Genomic DNA, 21,445 nt, shown 5'->3' on the forward strand with positions numbered 1-21,445 from the left:
CAAACGAAGGAAAATTTATCTATCCGATTTCATATGAAAGAACTTGGACAGCTTAATCATTTTCTTGGTTTGGAGAACGATCGTACTCGAGGAGGAATTTTTCTTCATCAGCGAAAGTATTCCATAGACTTGTTGAAGAAATTTGGAATGTTGGAGTGCAAGACAATTGCAACTCCAATTGAACCAAATGTCAAAATGTGTGCACACGAAGGAAAAGATTTAGAAGATGTGACAAAGTATCGGCAATTGGTAGGTAGTCTGATTTATTTAACTCAGACTCGACCCGATATTTCTTTTGGAGTTGGTGTGATGAGTCGCTACATGCACAATCCAAAGAAGCACCATATGGAGGCTACTCGACGAATGCTAAGATATGTGAAAAGTACAATTGGTTATGATCTTCTGTATAAAAGAAGAGAAAAATGCAAGTTGGTTGGTTACTGCGACTCTGACTATGCAGGAGATCATGATACTCGTCGTTCAACTTCTGGATTTGTGTTTAAGCTTGGAGCTGGAGCAGTTTCTTGGTGCAGCAAAAGGCAGCCAACGGTGTCGCTGTCAACAACAGAAGCTGAGTATCGAGCAGCAACAGTTGCTGCTCAAGAAAGTACATGGCTTATGCTGCTGATGAAAGATTTAAAGCAACCAGTTGGCTATGCAGTTTCCTTGTTCTGTGACAATCAGTCTAGCTGAATATCCCGTTTTTCATGCAAGGATTAAGCATGTGGGAATACATTACCACTTCATCAGAGAAAAAGTGTTACAAGGAGAGATCAACTTGAAGCATATTAAAACAGAACAACAAATTGCAGACTTGTTCACAAAAGGCATATGTGCCAATAAGTTTGAAAGTTTTCGTTAGGAGCTAGGCATTGCTAAGACTAGAGCTGATGTCGAGAAGAGGTGTTAAAGTCGTACAACATCAACATATTTTCTTTAGTTTGACTAAGTCTTGCAGTAGCTATTTTCTAGCTGTTAGTTGTCACTTTGTTAGTTAATTAGTTCCTGATCTTTTCCTAGTTGTAGTTAGTGCAGATTTGTTTTCCTAGAGTTTAGGGCAAGTAGTTTAGTGGGATTATGATTCCACAAATTGTCACGCCCCGAGTCTACACCCTGGGCGGGATCGGCACTCGAAGACCATTGCTGGCCCCAAGCGAACCCTTGGCCTGGTTTTCTTAACTCAGCGGAAACCTACTCAACAGAATAACTTCATGCAAATCAAAGTCATAAGACAACTTACTGATACAATTCTGGCCAACAAGGCACCTCGGGTCTCAAAATAGAATATTTACATAAATAAGAGACTGAAAACTAACTGACTGATTGTCTATGAAGCCTCTACAATACTAAGATGGATGTTGGGACAGATCCCACAACATCCTACTATGACAAAACTAAGAACACAAAATAACCGAGTCCTCCGGAAAGCAAGGAGGCTCACCACTGACTCTGGAGTGCTCAGCTGGATCAACGACGTGCAGGATGCTGATCCGGGGTACCTGTATCTGCATCGTCATAAGATACAGGCCAACTGGCATCAGTACATGGAATGTACGAGTATGCGAGCTGGAAACTAAGCAACAAAGGGTAGAAGGAGATCTGGAAGAAACTGAAATAACTTACCTGGCTCAACTCAACTCAACCTGACTGACTTCTTTCAATATAAGGCAATTTAAAACAAGTGCGATATAAAGAAAGACTATTTAAAACCTGCTATAAACTCTGTGTGTATACAAAGATACAATAAGCCTGAACTGTATATAAAAATACAAATGAACTGATGTATATAAAATACAATACTTTCTGTGTATGAAAATACAATAATTGCTGTGAGAGTTTCTCAAACCGACAACCATCACATGAGAGCTATAGTGATGATACAGCGATTGACCTCACGCTGCCAGAGCATCTTATACCCGGCCAAAGGTATAAGACCTGAACTGCCTAATGGATCCACTAGTCTATCTGGAAAAGGATTCATCTAAAAAGTATGATCCTTTTCTACCCATGGTGGCTAACATGGTTCTATGGGGGCTGTGGGTTCTTTGAACGCTCCCCCAATTCGATGCTCGATACTACTCCCAAAAATGTACTGGCTCTTATGTTTTTAAAACATATGTCTTCCTGCTGATATGAGATAATTACTCAAAAACTAGCCTGAAGGCTCTTTTGGAAATCTGAGTTTCCAACCTTGTTTAAATGTAGAAACATTTCTTTAAAATTTCTTTGGGAATACATAGTTCCCTAATAATCTTTGAGAAATGACTCAACTTGGAACTCTTGACTCTTTACTCTTTACTTGACTTGCAACTTGAGCCTTAGAATGAAGTGTAAACGTTCAATAAAGACTTTCGAACAACTTTGAAAACTTACTTGAACTAACTCCTTGACTTTGCTTGACTTGACTCTAACTTCCCTTAACTTTGATCCTAACTCGCCTTGAATTGGATTATGGATTCAAGGTGTATGATCATACGTATTTAGGTGAGTTCGGGATGTTTAGAAACACTTCGGGGTGTTGGAAACAACTAGGGAACATAGGTATAACACCTAGGAACATGCATGAGAAAGCATGGAAGAATGGGGGAAACTTGGCGTCCTTGGCGCTCTGCAAGGCGCGGAGCGCCAGCCCTTGAAAGTCAGAGGTCACCTGCTGGCGCTCTGAGAGGCGCGGCGCCCAAGGGGGAAACCTCAGAGCCCCTTTTGGGGCGCATTGGCAGGCGCGACGCGCCAATCCCCTTGCTCAGAAACTCGATTTTCTCCCCTTTTTCTTCAACTCTAAACCATCCTTACTTCAAAGGATCTAACCCCAAACACTAAGGATCATCATATCCCTCAACATACCATGGATTACAACTCAAAACACAACCCAATCATGTCTCACAACCAACAACAACTTCAACAACACAGCTAACAACATCAACAACAACTAACAACTTCAACAACAATTCCAATCTTTCCTCAAATCATAAAATGAGCTTGGTGTGTGGGGGAAAGGATAAACCCACACTAAAAACTCACATACCTTGAAAGGGATCACCCCCGACGAAAATCCACGTTGATCTTTGACGGAAACTTGTTGATCTCCTCTTCTTCTCTTCTTCTTCTCTTCTTCACTCTCAAGAACCCTAGCTTTTACTCTTTTAAAATGGGATAAAATGATCCAAAGATCAGCCCTATGCAACAATATAATCCCAAAAGAATTGACTAGGGAAAAGACCAAAATGCCCTTAAATTTCCGGACGGATTCCTTGTCAACTGCCCAACTTTCAAAGGCCATAACTCGCTCATACGAACTCGGAATCGAGCAAACTCGGTGGCGTTGGAAAGATCATTCCAAAATCTTCACAACCATAACTGGAACTACTCCTAACTCATCCTGAGCTAGGAGTTACGACTGCTCAAATTTGGCCAAAAACTCACTGATTTCCACACTTAGCCAAATTTTCCAGATTTTCAAATTCTTTCCAAAATTGACTATTTCCGATTCTAAGCCTCTTCCAAGCTATTTCAAATTGTCGGATGTTACACAAATTTCTATAACCCTATATTAGGCTACTAAACGTATTAATTAAAACAACCTGCAACTCCTTCTCTGCAAAATAGTTTCACTGTTTCCTCTTCTCTTTCTTCTTCTCTATTATTTGTCTTTTGATTATTGAGCTTCTTGTTGCATTTTGTTCATCAAATACAGATATGGGAGCAATAACAACAACCAACAGGAGAAAGATCAGTAATGAAAACAGCATAATGCAATAATCGGCTACAAATACGTTAATCTGAAACAAAAATTTTAAAGTTCACAATCATACCATATGCACAATGGATGAAAACAGGTATCTTCTGAGCTCTTTTTCTACAAGCCCACTTAACAGCAGCCTCTATATCAGCTGGCTGAGGTGACCTTGTATCCCAAGTTGGAATACACAAAAATGCATGATTTCCAGTAAACTCTAACATCCTAGGCATCTCACAAGTACAATCAATAATAGCAGGATTACCAGGTGGCAATTTATCAAGTGAACAAGGCCAACCCCCAACATACAAACCTTCAGAAATCTCACTATATGGAGGTTCCCCACTCTTCATTCTTCTCAAAGCTGAAAAGCCCCTAACAAAATACAAGTAAGGACTAAACATAACAAGTGACCAAATTGGAAATGTCCCATCTGAGTTTTTCCCCAAAAGAATTGGAAGATCAATTGAAGGGTTAGCAGCTAATGCTACCAATAAAGATATCAATGATGCATACAAACAAGGTATTGACAATGGGTACCCATAATTCCTGAGAGTTGCAAATAATATGAATAAAGTTACTGACTTTAGGCCTATAAGCACAGAAATTCCAACACCCATTTCAGTTCTTGACGAAAAGAATCGATTTTTAAGCCAAAACAAAGTCGAAAATTCAAATGGGTTATACCCAATTCAAGAAAATACGAGAAGGGAAAATCTTTAAGGCAAATAGCCAAAAGAAAATTGAGAATCTAATGGAGAGAAAGAGGGAAAATAAAAAAGACACAGGCAAATCGCTTGATGAGAGGGGAAAGAATTACGAGTTGTTTGGTTGGGAGTTAGGAACCTAATTAGAAAAATCATAGTATCATATAATATACTCTCTCTGTCCCAATTTATGTGACTTACTTTTTTTTTTAGTCAGTCCCAAAAAGAATGACACATTTCTATATAAAGTAACAATTTGACTATAAAATGTCTATTTTACCCTTAATGAAATGATTTACAGCTACACAAATTTTTATCATTCATTTTGGTCCACAAGTTTTAAAAGTCTTCCTTTTTTTCTTAAATTCCGTGCCGAGTCAAAGTACCTCACATAAAATGATACGGATGGAGTAATATATATATATACTACACAAATTTATATCATTCATTTTGGACCACAAGTTTTAAAAGTCTTCCTTTCTTTCTTAAATTCTGTGCCTCGTCAAAGTACCTCACATAAAATGGGACGGAGGGAGTAATATATATATATAAAAGAGAACCGTAGGCCCACTTACGTGAAGCCACCACAAATCAGGAATACCTTTTAATTTATTTATTTCCAAAACCAGTCTTCTCCTTTCATGAAAATTGTAACTTTTATGAAAAATGTTACTTTTATGAAAAGTTGTGGCTTTTATGAAAAATTGCAACTTTTATGAAAAGTTGCGACTTTTATGAAAAGTTGTGACTTTTATGAAGAGTTGCGATTTTTATGAAATATGGGACTTTTATGAAAAGTTGTGACCTTTTCGAAGGGTTGTTGTCACGCCCCGAGTCTACGCCCCGGATGTGGCTGACACTCGAGAACCATTGCTGGCCCCAAGTGACACCTTGGCCTGGCTTACTTAACTCAGCGAAAGACTCTAAGCATGATTACAATGATCAAATGAACTTACTCAAATAAACTTCATAATATAACTTAGAATGTTAAAAGAAACAAACATTTAACTTGGCCAAAATGGCAACTCAAGTCTTAACATAAGATAAAATGAGAAGACTAAATAACTAATGACTAACTGTCTATGAAGCCTCTAAAAACAACAGAGATGGATGTTGGGACAAATCCCACAACATCCTAATGAACTAAACTAGAAAGAAAATAAAGGAGTTCTCTGAATGCAAGGAGGCTCACCACAGACTCCGAGTGCTCAAGCTGGATCAACGAGGCGCTGGATGCTGATCCTGATTACCTGCGTCTGTATCATAAGACGATGCAGGCCAACTGACATTAGTACATTGAATGTATGAGTACGCGAGTTGGAAAGCTAAACAACAACTTAAGCTTGAAAGGAGTACAAAGGAACACTTACCTTGGCTCTGTTTAACTTATGAATAACTGAACTCAATATAAAGCAATAAGACACATGCAATATATGTAAAACTTGTAAAATAGTGTAAACAACTTAGTCCGTTAAAGATAAAGCAATAACAAACTCAACTTTACTTAAATATAAAAGTAATATAACTTTTGTGGGAGATTCTCTAACCGACAACCACCACTATGGGCCTAAGTGGTGATACAACGTCTTGCCCACGCTGCCAGAACTATCCTATACTTTGCCGTCATATAGAACGCTTAACTTAGTGGATCCACTAGTCTATGCTAAAAGATCTTAGGGATTCATCTAAAAAGTATGATCCTTTACTACCCATGATGACTACATGGTTTATGAAGACTTGAGTTATCTGAACGCGCATCCTCATATCGGTGCTCAATACTACTCCCAAAATATAATTAACTCATATGTTTGTAAAAACAATACTCTTTCTTTGGTTTGAGATAATTACTCAAAAACTTAGCTTAAAAGCTCTCTTGGAATCGATGTTCCCTTTTCTTGTTCAAATGAGAAAAACATTTATAAACTCTTTGGGAATACTTAGTTCCCTAATAACTTTTTATGAGAAATGAACTCAACTCTTTACTCTTTGCTTAACTTGAAACTTAAGTCTTAAACGAAGTTAAAACGTTTAATAAAGACTCTTGAAAACTTTAAGAAACTTTGCTTTGACTTGCTTCTTAACTTCTAGACTTGACCCTAACCTTTTTTTTTTCTAAAAGCGTAAACTGAATCCTATCAGTTCAGACCCTTAAAATTATTACTAAAACGAATTAAAATAAAAGGGTAAGGAAAAGACCAAACTACCCCTTTAAAATTCGGATAGAACTTTCCTTATTCCAATAGCCCAACTTCCAAAGGGAATAACTCACTCATACGAACTCAGAATTGCGTAAATTCAGCGGCGTTGGAAAGATAGTTCGAAGAGCTTTCCAACGATATCTGGAATTACACCTAACTCATCCTGAGTTAGGAGTTATGGTCGTTTGAAGTTGACCAAAAACTCACTATTTCCTAACTTAACAAATTTCCAGAGTTTTAATTCTTTCCAAAAATGACTATTTCAAATTTTAAGCTTCTTCTTAGTTATTTCAAATTGAGAGATGTTACAGTTGTAACTTTTCCAAAGAGTTGTAACATTTCCGGTAAGGCACAATAAACATTTGCTCACACTTTCTTTTGTTGTCTATAAATAGAGGGATTTCCTCTCATTTTAAAACAACGAAAATTTTGAACTACTACTTCTTCTTGTTCTGCACAATTAAATATTCGTGTACTTTGCTCCTTTTGAATGACTCACTACACCTTTATTTTTGTATCAATACACTGGTGAGAAGATCTAATCCTTTAAACCTCGGGTACTAGAGGGGAATAATTTCCTTAAGGGGACATTATACATTCAGTGGACTCAATTTTTTCTTTTTTGTTTCATTCCATTGTTACAGATCCTGATATGTTTTTTACAGTCATTAATTTATGCTTATGTTATTAATTGTTGTTTTTGAGTATATGTTTCAAACTTTGTTGTTTATGTTTTCGTAAAGTTATTGTTATAAGTATTTGTTAGTACAATTAAATAACACATTAATTGAGTATTCATGTAAGTTTTCTCTACTGAAATTGTTGAAGTTACAGTAAAAAAGTCCTTAAAGATCTATACTACCATCTCTTGAAGACAAATTTCAAATATGGTATGCCATTGTAAAGACATAAAGACCTTAAAAATTTATGTGCAAAGTGAACCAGGAAAAGAACACGAGAATTAATAAACTTTGACATGAATTCAAGGATGTGTCGGATGATCTATAGTGGGATTTGACCAGACTACAGTCTCTTTTAATCCCAAAGACATAGACAACTACACAATAAATTAATTGTTCATATTCAATATGAAGTTATGGACAGATTCTCAAGTTTACAGCAAGTTGTAAATACTTTTCTTGAAGTAATAGATGTGTTTCTCGACATCGCAATTGGCATAGAAGAGTAGTTTCAAATTGAACTTCATTACTCTGGTATGTTGATTTTAAAAAAAGCACCCCAACAAACTGAATAGTTTTGTGTAATATTTTCTCCTTTCAAGTATATATAATAAGTTGAATTGTTGTCCAATATATTTTCCCTTTAATTTTTCATTTTAATAATTACTTATGATACATTTAAATAAGGAACTTCAAAATGATAGATGTAAAGCCAAATGTGGGGTTGAACTTTTTACAAGTTAGAATTAGAATATTTGTTCATTTTTTTCAGCCCTATAAAATTTATTTATCCCTTCACCAACGATTATTTATTTATTAGAAAATTTAATATCTCTAGTTGATGTTCATTTGATTCCCCAAAAATATCAAATAGTAACACTTCCTGGAAGCAAAAAGATAAATTATAAAATCAAATTAAAGATGATTGGTTGAAGAATAAATGATAAGATGTTATAAATATCATCTTCCTTTACATTATCAATGTTTGTTACTACGTAATCTTGTTTGTAAGATATTATAGTGTTTTAGTTTTAATGACTAATAGGTTTTAAATATTATTTTATAAATTTCGTGATATAAAATTTCCACGCGAGGCGCAGTGGTTTTACTACTATATATATAAAAGAGAACCCTAGGCCCGCCTACGTGGCGTCACCACACATTAGGATTTCTTTTAATTTATTTATTTCCAAAACTAACTTCCCCTTTCATGAAAAGCTGCGACTTCTATGAAGAGTTGCGACTTTTATGAAAAGTTGTGACTTTTATGAAAGGTTATGACCTTTAACTTTTCCTAAGCGTTATGACCTTTCCGATAAGGCACAATAAACATTTGTTCACACTACCCCTTGTTGTTTATATATAGAGAGATTTCCTCTCATTTTTAAACAACGAAAATTCTGAACTACTACTACTACTTCTTGTTCTTCTATTTGTGTACTTTGCTCCTGTTGAGTGGCTCACTACAACATTGTTTTTGTATCAATACATTGGTGAATCAAATCGTTCTATCCTAAGAGAATCTATTTCTTTAAACCTCAGGTACTAGAGTGAAATAATTTCTTAAGAGGACACTATACACTCAGTGGGCACCATTTTTCTTTTCTGTTTCATTCTATTGTTATAGATCCTGGTATTTTTTTTTTACAGTCATTAATTTATGCTTATGTTATTAATTGTTGTTTTTGATTACTTGTTTTAAACTTTGTTGTTTATGTTTCTGCAATGTTATTGAATATATATTTGTTGGTACAAATTAAATTACACAGGTTAATTGAGTATTCACACAAGTTTTCTCTACTGAAATTGTTCAAGTTACAGTAAAAAAAAAATCCTTAAAGATCCATACTACCATTTCTTGAAGACAAAATTCAAATTTGATATGCCATTGTAAGGGCATAAAGACCTTAAAAACTTTATCGCACCTAGATGTGCAAAGTGAACCGGGAAAAGAAGACAAGGATTAATAAACTTTTGACTTGGGCTAAAGGATGTGTCGGATGACCTATAGAGCAATATGACTAGACTGGAGCCTCTTTTAATCCCAAAGACATATATAACTACATAGTAAATTAATTGCTTATATTCAATATAAAGTGTGGAGAGATTCTCAAGTTTACTGTAAGTTGTAAATACTTTTTTGAAGTAATAGATGTGTTTCTCGACACTGCGATTGGAACAGAAGTGTAGTTTCCAATTGAACTTCATCACTATGGTATGCTGATTTTTAAAGAACATCAAAACAAACTAAATAGTTTTGTGTAATATTTTTCCCTTTCAAGTATATATAATAAGTTGAATTGTTATCCAATATGATACGTTGTCCCATTAATTTTTCATTTTAATAATTACTTATGATACATTTAAATGGGGAACTTTAAAATTATATATGTAAAGCAAAAGGTAGGGTAGAACTTTCTACACGTTAGAATTAGAATATTTGTTCACTTTTTTCAACCTTTTAAAATTTATTTTTCCCTTCACCAATGATTATTTATTAATTAGAAAATTTTATATCTTTGGATGATGTAAATTTGATTCCCCAAAAAATATCAAATAGTAACACTTTTAGGAAGCAAAAAGATAAATTATAAAATCAAATTAAAGATGATTGATTGAAGGATAAATGATAAGATGTTATAATTATCATCTTCCTTTACGTTATTAATGTTTGTTTCTACTAGGCCCGCCTACGTGACGCCACCACAAACAAGGATTCCCTTCTAATTTATTTATTTCCAAAACTAGCATTCCCCTTTCATAAAAAAATTGTGACTTTTATGAAAAGTTGTGACTTTTACGAAGAGTTGTGACTTTTACGAAGAGTTGTGACTTTTACGAAGAGTTGTGACTTTTATGAAGAGTTGTGACTTTCATGAAAAGTTGTGTATTTTATGAAAGGTTGTGACTTTTCTAAAGGGTTGTAACGTTCCCAAAGAGTTCTGACCTTCCGATAAGGCACAATAAACATTTGTTTACACTACCCTTTGTTGTCTATAAATAGAGGTATTTCCTCTCATTTTAAAACAATGAAAATTCTAAACTACTTCTTCTTCTTCTACACAATTAAATATTCGTGTACTTTACTCCTGTTGAGTGGCTCATTACACCATTGTTTTTGTATCAATATACTGGTGAGATGATCTAATCCTTTAAACCTCGAGTACTAGAGGGGAATAATTTCCTTAAAGGGACACTATGCATTCAGTGGACTCGATTTTTTCCATTCTGTTTCATTCTATTGTTACAAATCTTGATATGTTTTTTACAGTCATTAATTTATACTTATGTTATTAATTATTATTTTTGAGTACATGTTTTAAACTTTATTGTTTATGTTTCTGCAAATTTATTGTTATAAGTATTTCTTAGTACAGATTAAACAATCAAGACACATTAATTGAATATTCACACAAGTTTTATCTTCTGAAATTGTTAAAGGTATAGTAAAAACAAATCCTTAAAGACCTATACTACTATCTCTTGAAGACAAAATTCAAATTCGGTATGCCATTGTAAGGAAATAAAGACCTTAAAAACTTTATCGCACCTTGATGTGCAAAGTGAACCTGGAAAAGATGACAAGAATTAATAAACTTTGACACGGGTTCAAGGATTTGCCGTATGACCTATAGAGGAATATGAGTAGACCGGAGCCTCTTTTAATACCAAAGACATAGACAACTACACAATAAATTATTAATTGTTTATATTCAATACGAAGTATGAATAGATTCTCAAGTTTACTGCAAGTTGTAAATACTTTCCTTAAAGAAATTGATATGTTTCTCGACATTGCGATTGAAATAGAAGTGTAGTTTTAAATTGAACTTCATCATTCTGGTAAGTTGATTTTTAAAAAAACACCCAAACAAACTGAACAATTTTGTGTAATATTTTTCCATTTCAAGTATATATAATAAGTCGAATTGTTGTCCAATATGATGCATTCTCCCTTTAATTTTTCATTTTAATAATTACTTATTATACATTCAAATTGGGAACTTTAAAATGATAGATGTAAAGCACAAGGTAGGGTTGAACTTTCTACACGTTAAAATTAGAATATTTGTTCACTTTTTCAGCCTTTTAAAATTTATTTATCCCTTCAACAATGATTATTTATTTAATAGAAAATTTAATATCTCCGGTTGATGTTCATTTGATTCCCCAAAAATATCAAATAGTTACACCTCTTGGAAGCAAAAGGATAAATTATAAAATCAAATTAATGATGATTGGTTGAAGGATAAATGATAAGATGTTATAATTATCATCTTCCTTTACATTATTAACATTTTGTTATGGATAGATTTTAAGTATTATTTTATTCCATAATATTAAATTTTTGTGGAAGGCACGGGTAATTTTACTAATAAGTTAATAATAGTAAAACAAAAATTCATCTAAATATCTCGTTTATGTTATAAAATAAAATACTAAAATAAAAAGAAGAAAAGTGGAGACAGAAGCAGTAGTAGAAAGAAATAAAGTAATTTTCCATTTCTATGTCATTTTCTCATTGTTGTGTAACTTCCCTTTTTATAGGGATAAACTTATTTGGAGTAGTTGGCCTCCTACAGTAAAGTGGGCCACAAACATATGTTATTTATAATATGGCCCAGAAACATACACTATTTACAACGCTCTTCCTTGAATGTTTATGTACAAAGGGAAAAAAAGAAATGTCCATAGTTATTTGTAATACGCATTATTTTTTGCCTCATTAAAAATCTTACCAGGAAAATCCAGTGGAATAAAATCTTGGTTAAGGGAAAAAGAGTGCAACACGTATGTACTCCCCTGATGATGTCACTTAATGTCTCGAAGATAATGCATTCTTATCCTATATCTCAGCTTCTCAAAGGTTGAAGTTAATAATTCCTTAGTAAATAGATCTGCTAAATTATCATTGGAACGAACTTGTTGAACATCAATTTCACCCTTCTTTCGTAGATCATGAGTAAAAAAGAATTTTGGTGAAATATGTTTTGTTCTATCTCCTTTGATGTATCCTCCTCTTAGTTGAGCTATACACGCAACATTGTCTTCAAATAATGTTGTTGGGATGTCTCCTTTAAAGGGAAGACCATATGTTTTCTGGATGTGTCGAGTTATTGATCTCAACCACACGTATTCTCGACTTACTTCATGAATGGCTATTATCTCTGCATGAATTGAAGAAGTAGCAATCATAGTTTGTTTTATTGAACGACATGATATATCTGTACCTCCATATGTAAATAGAAAAAATCTGTCTGAGATCGACCTTTATGTGGGTCAGACAAATATCCTACATCTGCATAGCCAATTAATTGTGAATTGGATTCTTTTGAATAAAATAGTCTCATATCGACGGTCCCTTGAAGGTATCTAAATATATGTTTAATACCATTTCAGTGCCTTCGTGTTAGGGAAGAACTGAATCTTGCTAATAAATTTACAGAATAAGATATATCTAGTCGAGAATTACTAGAGAGGTACATCAATGCATCAATTGCACTAAGATATGGTATTTCAGAACCAACAAGTTCTTCGTCATTTTCATGAGGTCGAAATGGATCTTTATTAATATCAAGTAATCTCACAATCATTGTGGTAATTAATGGATGTACTTTCTCCATGCAAAATCTCTTCAAAATATTTTTAGTATATGTTGATTGATGAATAAATGCTTAATTTGTAAAATGTTCAATTTGTAGATCAAGACAAAATTTTGTCTTTCCAAGGTCTTTCATTTCAAATTCCCTTTTCAAATATTCTACTGGTTTTGAAAGCTTTTCACGAGTTTCAATGATATTCAAGTCATCAACATATACAACCATAATGACAAATTTAGATCCAGACCTTTTAATAAATACACAAGGACAAATTAGGTCATTCTCATACATTTTGTTAAATAGATATTCGCTAAGGCGATTATACCACATGCGTCCTAATTGTTTCAATCCGTATAAAGATTTTTGAAGTTTTATTGAACAACTTTCTTGAGAAATTTTATATATTTCAGGTATTTTTAATCCGTCGAGAATTTTCATAAAAATGTCGTTGTCTAGTGAGCCTTATAAATAGGATGTAACAATATCCATCAGATGCATGCCAAGCTTTTCATGAACTGCCAGATTTATAAGATACTTGAAAGTGATTCTATCCACCATGGGAAAATACGTCTCCATATAATCAATACCAGGTCTTTGGAAAAATCCTTGTGCCACAAGTCGTGCTTTATACCTTACGACTTCATTTTTCTCATTTTGTTTTCGCACAAAGACCCATTTGTACCCCACTGGATTTATACCTTCATGTGTTTGGATTATCGGTCCGAAAACTTCGCATTTCTCAAGCGAAGCTAATTTAACTTGAATTGCATCTTTTCATTTTGGCCAATCATTTCTCTGTCTACATTCCTCAACATATTTTGGTTCAAGATCCTCATTTTGTTGCATTATTTCCATAGCAATATTATAAGCAAAAATATTGTCGACAATTATATCATTTCGGTTCCATATTTTTCTTGATGAGACATAGTTTATTGAGATTTCTTCATTATTTTTAGGCGCTTGAACTTCTTTCAAGATTTCATCAATTATTATGTCTCCTTGCTCTTCTTGAGCATGTTCTTCCATATTATGGCCATCTTGATTGTTAGCTCCTTTTCTTTTTCAAGGATTTTTATCTTTGAAATCGATTGGTCTACCACGTTTTAAGCGTGGTTTAGACTCATTTGTATTAATTAATTGTCCTATCGAAACGTCAACTCGAATTGGAGCATTAGCAGTTGAAATATGAGATTTAATAGCTCTTGATAAGTCAGTGAATGCAGCTGGCAATTGATTTGCGATATTTTGCAAATGAATTATCTTTGGAACCTCTTGTTCACATTTATTTGTATGAGGATCTAAATGAGATAGTGATAATGCATTCCAATCTATTTCCTTTTTCAACTGCTTATTGTCTCTCCCTAATGTTGGGTTACTGAAATATTTGAAGAAAATTAAAATTTCGTGATGATAACGTGTTATAAATTTTTTTTTTAAAAAAAGTGGAGACAGAAGCAGTAGTAGAAAGAAGTAAAGTAATTTTCCTTTTCCATGTCATTTTCTCATTGCTGTGTAACTTCCCTTTTTATAGGGATAAAGTTACTTGGAGTAGTTGGCCTCCTACAGTAAAGTGGGCCACAAACATATGCTATTTACAATATGGCCCATAAACATACACTATGTACAACAGTTTATCCATTATTCCAATTATATATCAATATATATTTTTCCACAAGTTGTGCAATGTTTGTTGAAGCTACTTTAATTTTTTAAGACTTTTCTCTTTATGTGCTTTTCCCCAAGTTGTATAATGGTTGTTGAAGTTGCTTCAATTAAATAAAAAAAATGTTTGTTCAGTGGGAAATTTCAAAAAGCTTTAATACATTTTTTTTACGTGGTTTAAATTTTAATTAAGGTGTCTAACAAAGTGAATTTTGTGGATAACTTTAAGAGATCACGGGTGACTTAAAGCCTATATTTTTCTTTAAATTCATTCTATTCTCAACCTACGATGTCCATCGCCAATTGCCTTGTGATGATACTTTTTGGTCCATAATTTTTTTGTTTTTTATAAGCCATCACCTCGGATTGTGAGTCTTTTGACGTGGGGGGTTAGACTTGACCCCTATTATGTCGAGTAATTCAAAATTTTATAGTGAAGAAGATAATACATTTTTTTTTAAAAAAATGTACCTTTCATTTAGCTTGTTGCAACTTTATCCTTTTTGATAATGGTTGTCTAATCGTAAATTCATTTTTCAAAATGTCGTTTTTTAAAAACTTAAATAGACCCTTTGAACACACTATTTATGTCTGAGTGCATATCTCTATCTCCCATTTTCTAATTTGTTTTCCAATATACAACCCCCTCTTCCTATATATAGACTTTTCTCTCTATATAAAAAATTTTGTGTACGAAAATAAAGTAAAATGGATATAAAATATGCATATTTTGCACAAAATAAAGTTCTTGTTACTTTTCTTGAGATGTACATTTTTCATTTGGTAAACAAAATTTTTTAGTTACAAAATAAAAAGAGTGTGTTTGTAAGGTTATTAATAGTTTGAGGATGCAACTAATAATTTGCGCCAGGTTTAGAGGTGTTTTCGATACTCTACTCTTTTTTATATTAAAACACACTTTGGTACTGAGTCGGCATCCATTTGTATGATATCTCTTATTCATCAATTAACTATTTGATCAACTCAGTATCAAAGTATGTTTTAATACAAATGAAAGAAAGTCATTTGATGCTCTAACAAGATGGAGATATCAAAAATAAAAGAGAAGGGGAAATCTTAAGGAGAATATCAAAAGGAAATTGAGAATCTAATGGAGAGAAAGAGGGAAAATCAAGAAGACAGAGGCAAATCGCTTGATGAGAGGGGAAAGAACTTAACTTTTAGGAGTTGTTTGGTCGGAGCTAGGAACCTAATGAGAAAAATGAGTTAATAGTAAAACAAAAATTCATTTGAACAACTCCCCCGTCTCATTTCACACGTTTCAAATTTCGAGATTCAAATAAGTCTATCTTTGTTGTAAATTTTTCATCGATCTTTTAAACATTTTGAATAATCAATTATTGTGACTTATAATATTTTTTACCTAGGTTACAAATATATAAATTTCATTTTTAAAAAATTAATGATTTTCAAGAGCATAGTTCCACGAACCGTAGATGTTTTTACGACCCGTAGGTCGTTTCGTGAACCTTAAACCTGAGAACCAATTTTCAAGAGCATGGTTCCACGGACCCACCTACGGGCTTCTTTTTTTTCAATATGCTGCCTCTTTTTTTTTTCAATCAAAACTAGTATTCCTGAAGATGGCTGATGCCTTTGTGTCATTTGCAGTTCAAATATTGGGTGATTTCCTCATACAACAAGTTTCCCTACGTACAAATCTGAGAGATGAACTTACATGGCTGAGAAATGAACATGGATTAATCATTTAGTTTTTTATGTTGGTCAAATCCATGATTTTAATGCTAATAACTCTCAAGGATAAAATAGAAAGAATAATGTCATTTATGCATTGATTTTGTGAAATGACAAATACTCCCTCTGTCCACCAATAGTTGTCCATTATTGACTTGACACACCCCTTAAAAAACAATAAATTGGTGCTATTTTATCTTTTGACTACACGAAAAGTAGGATGCATGATAAATCTATTATAAAAAATGTAGGGTAAATTATAAAACATAATTACTAGTTAGTATTTGTTATATTATGCAATGATTGTTGAAGTTGTGCAATGATTGTTGAAGTTGCTTTAATTTTTTAAGACTTTTCTCTATATGTGTTTTTCCCCAAGTTGTATAATGGTTGTTGAAGATGCTTTAATTAAAAAAAAATTACCTTTTGTTTAGTGGAAAATTTTAAAAAGCTTTAGTACATCTTTGTCCTTTTATCCAATCGAAATTCTTTATTCAGAAACCACATGGTCATGTTTCGTTTTTTTCTAAACTTTAATCATATAAGTGATAAGTGGACCCTTAATTGAACACATTATTTGAGGTCTTACTTATGTGTATCACCCGTTTTCCAATATTCAGCCTCCTCTTTTTTTCAATCAAAATTAGTATTCCTGAAGATGGCTGATGCCTTTGTGTCATTTGCAGTTCAAAAATTGGGTGATTTCCTCATTCAACAAGTTTCCCTGATATCAAATCTGAGAGATGAAGTTAGATGGCTGAGAAATGAGGTACTCTTCATAGAGTCTTTCCTCAGAGATGCAGAACTAAAGCAAAGCGGAGATCATAGAATTCAACAATGGGTGTTTGAGATCAACTCTATTGCTAATGATGCTGTTGCTATACTTGAGACTTATAGCTTTGAGGCTGGTAAACGTGCTAGTCGTCTCAAGGCTTGCGCTTGCATATGTAGGAAGGAGAAGAAATTCTACAATGTCGCAGAGGAGATTCAATCACTCAAGCAACGAATCATGGATATCTCTCGCAAACGAGAGACTTATGGTATCACAAATATCAATAGTACTAATTCAGGAGAAGGGCCAAGTAATCAGGTTACAACATTGAGGAGAACTACCTCATATGTGGATGACAAGGATTACATTTTTGTTGGCTTTCAGGATGTTGTACAAACATTGCTAGCTCAACTTCTCAAAGCAGAGCGTCGTCGAACCGTCCTCTCCATTTATGGCATGGGCGGATTAGGCAAGACCACTCTTGCAAGAAACCTCTACACCAGTCCTAGCATTGCCTGTAGCTTCCCTACACGCGCTTGGATATGTGTTTCTCAAGAGTACAACACAACGGATCTTCTTAAGACTATCATAAAATCCATCCAAGGTTGCGCCAAGGAAACTCTAGATTTGTTGGAAAAGATGGCAGAAATAGATCTAGAAAATCACCTTCGTAAGCTATTAACAGAATGCAAATACCTTGTGGTGGTTGATGATGTATGGCAGAGAGAAGCATGGGAAAGTTTGAAAAGAGCATTCCCGGATGGCAAGAATGGCAGCAGAGTCATTATTACCACGCGCAAAGAGGATGTCGCTGAAAGAGCAGACGACAGAGGCTTACCTCTTGCAATTGTTGTATTGAGCGGACTACTTTCGCATAAAAAGGGGCTAAACGAATGGCAAAAGGTGAAAGATCACCTTTGGAAGAACATTAAAGAAGATAAATTTATTGAAATCTCTAACATACTATCCTTAAGCTACAATGATTTGTCAACTGCGCTCAAGCAGTGTTTTCTCTACTTTGGTATTTTTCCAGAAGATCAAGTGGTCTGGGCTAATAACATAATATGGTTGTGGATGGCCGAGGGTTTCATACCCAGAGGAGAAGAAAGAATGGAGGATGTCGCTGAACGCTTCTTGAATGAACTGATAAGACGAAGCTTGGTTCAAGTGGCTAATACATTTTGGGAAAGAGTTACGGAATGTAGGGTTCATGATTTACTCCGTGATCTTGCGATACAAAAGGCATTGGAGGTAAACTTCTTTGACATTTATGATCCAAGCAGCCACTCCATATCCTCTTTATGTATCTGACATGTCATTCATAGTGAAGGAGAAAGGTACCTCTCACTTGATCTTTCTAACTTAAAGTTGAGGTCAATTATGTTCTTCAATCGAGATTTCCGTAAGACGAGTCTTATAAACTTCAGGAATGTGTTCCAACATCTATATGTGTTGTACTTGGATATGCATGTTGGGAATGTGTCTCTAGTACCTGATGCCATTGGAAGTTTGTACCACCTCAAGTTCTTAAGCTTGAGAGGTATCCATGATGTTCCCTCTTCCATTGGCAACTTCAAGAATCTAGAGACACTTGTTGTCAATGAGGGGGCATACTCTTGCAAACTACCCCGCGAGACAGCTGACCTGATAAATCTAAGACATTTAGTTGCTCAGTATACAAAACCTCTGGTACATATAAGCAAACTCACTAGTCTTCAAGTTGTTCAAAACATATGTTGTGATCAGTGGAAAGATGTTGACCCTGTTGATTTAGTCAATCTTCGAGAATTAATCATGGATGATATTAACAAATCTTACTCCCTAAACAACATTAGCAGCTTGAAAAACCTTAGCACTCTCAGATTACGGTGTTATGTTAATGAGTCATTCCCATCCCTTGAATTTGTTAATTGTTGTGAAAAGCTCCAGAAATTGTGGTTAAGAGGGAGAATAGAGAAACTGCCTCATCTGTTTCCAAATTCCATCACAATGATGCTTCTTGAGAACTCAAAACTGACGGAAGATCCGATGCCTATTTTGGGAATGCTGCCAAACCTAAGGAATCTCATACTAGAAGATGCTTATGAAGGAAAAGAAATAATGTGCAATGATAAAAACTTCAGTCAACTAGAGTTCCTTATTCTTAATAATCTTGAGAAGCTAGAAAGATGGGATTTAGGCACAAGTGCAATGCCTCTGATTAAAGGTCTTGGTATCTATGAATGTCCAAATTTAAAGGAGATTCCTGAGAGAATGAAAGATGTGGAGCTGTTGAAGAGGAATTATATGTGGTGAAGCATATATGTTGTTTTCATAATCGTAGAGGTATTAATTTCAGGGCTGTCAATGAGAGTGGTTTTAGTGTTTCATTTCTTATTATTGTTTTAAGCTTTTTGAGTGAGTGTAATTGGTTAGAAAATAAATTGTTTTTGCCAAAAATGATTTTGTGATGTTTTAATTAATTGGTCTACTGGTTGTTCTCTTACTTATCCACATTTAAGACAATGCTTTATATGCTAAAATGAAATTAAAAAGTAGTATATGGTACTCTCTCTTGTCCACAATTTAGCATTTTTTTTTCCCTCTTTTATAGGGAAAATGGCCAAAAATACTTTTAAACTATGTGAAAGGAACAAAAATGTCATCCGTTTATAGTTTGGTTTAAAAATGTCATTACTGTCAATACTTTGGTTCAAAAATGCCTATGCAGTCAATACTTTGGTTCAAAAATGCCCCTATAGTTACAAAATGCCCTTTTTCAAATAATTTTTTTTCTTTTTAAATGTATCATCTTCCTAATTAAAATATTATTAAAGAACACTATTCTTGTTGTCTTTCTTCTAAAAATCACTTTAACAAATAAAAATGTAGGAAATATTTTGTTTTCTTCTTAATCTCATTTTATCAATTAAAATAGAATACCTTCATGTACCCTTTCGACAGATAATATATGTCATATACATAAGATCATAGTATATCCATCATTAATTTATATTTATATAACAATAAAAAAATAAGAAATATTTTCATTTTTTATTTTTTTCTGAATTGAAGATAAACATTTGCTAATTTTTTTTAAAAAAATTATTAGAAAAAGAATGTGTTAAAAAGAAATTAATATTATATTTATTTGGAAAATAAGCATTTTTGACCCATTAAATAACAATATGGGCATTTTTGGACCAAAGTATTGACAATAATGGTATTTTTGGATCAAACTATAAACGGAGGGTACTTTTGTTCCTTTCACATAATTTAAGGGCATTTTTGAACCAAAGTAATGATGGTAAGGACATTTTTGAGCCAAACTATGAATGCAAGATATTTTTGTTCCTTTCACATAGTTTAAGGGCATTTTTTACCCTTTTCCCTCTTTTATATAAACTAGTCCAATGGACGTGCGTTGCACGTGTGTCCCATACTAAATTGTGTGGAGTTGTAATAATGATATATATATATATATATATACATACTTGAACATGTATGTTACCCATGTATCTCATGCTTAATTAGTACAAGAACTTTGAAAATATTATAGTGTATGATAAGTTACACAAACATTGAAGAGAAATATACAAGTTCAAACCAATTACTTCAATTATGCAATTCCTATAATATATCAGTATTTAATATAAAAGTTTCTTTTGTTTAATATGTCATAACTCATAGTTGAAGAAGAATTATATGTAGTGAAGCTTTTCAAGCATATATATATATATATATATATCATGTCTTCATAATCGTAGAGGTATTGATTTCTGCCAAGCACTTGAAGACATTGGTTATTAATTTCAGGGCTGTCAGTGAGAGTGGTTTTAGTGTTTGATTTCTTATTGTTTTAAGCTTTTTGAATGACTGTAATTGGTTTGAACATAATTATTTTAATTAATTGGTCTACTGTATGTTCTTTTGCTTATCCATATTTAAGACGATGCTTTATATGTTAAAATAAAATTAAAAATAGTATATGGTACTCTCTCTTGTCCACAATTTAGCATTTTTTTGATCCTCTTTTATAGTGAAAATGGTCAAAAATACCCTTAAATTATGTTAAAGGAATAAAAATGTCATCTGTTTATAGTTTGACTTAAAAATGTCATTACTGTCAATACTTTGGTTCAAAAATGCCCTTACAGTCAATACTTTCGTCCAGAAATGCCCCTATAGTTACAAAATGTCTTTTTTCGAATAATTTTTTCTTTCGTGTTAAACACATCGTCTTCCTAATTAAAATATTATTAAAGAATACTATTCTTGTTTTCTTTCTTCTAAAAATCACTTTAACAAATAAAAATGTAGGAAATATTTTGTTTTCTTCTTAGTCTCATTCTATCAATTAAAATAGATAACTTCATGTACCCTTTTGACAGATAA

General features: G+C 33.3%; 2 long non-coding RNA genes and 1 pseudogene across 2 annotated transcripts in view; 1 reads left to right on the plus strand and 2 right to left on the minus strand.

Annotated features, from left to right (window-relative positions):
• The window catches only part of LOC125854559 (disease resistance protein RPP13-like), a 68,592-nt pseudogene that overhangs the window by 8,044 nt on the left and 39,103 nt on the right, over positions 1–21,445 (plus strand).
• Positions 1–21,445, minus strand: part of LOC125854562 (uncharacterized) — a 74,125-nt gene that overhangs the window by 6,806 nt on the left and 45,874 nt on the right. The gene's annotated exons all lie outside the window — the stretch shown is intronic.
• The window catches only part of LOC125854561 (uncharacterized), a 49,993-nt gene continuing 45,457 nt past the window's right edge, over positions 16,910–21,445 (minus strand). The window contains exon 3 of the long non-coding RNA XR_007445413.1: positions 16,910–17,563. This is a non-coding gene — a long non-coding RNA (uncharacterized LOC125854561). The remainder of the gene's footprint in view (positions 17,564–21,445) is intronic.

Source organism: Solanum stenotomum, chromosome 2, assembly GCF_019186545.1.
Source record: "Solanum stenotomum isolate F172 chromosome 2, ASM1918654v1, whole genome shotgun sequence".
Lineage (NCBI taxonomy): Eukaryota > Viridiplantae > Streptophyta > Magnoliopsida > Solanales > Solanaceae > Solanum > Solanum stenotomum.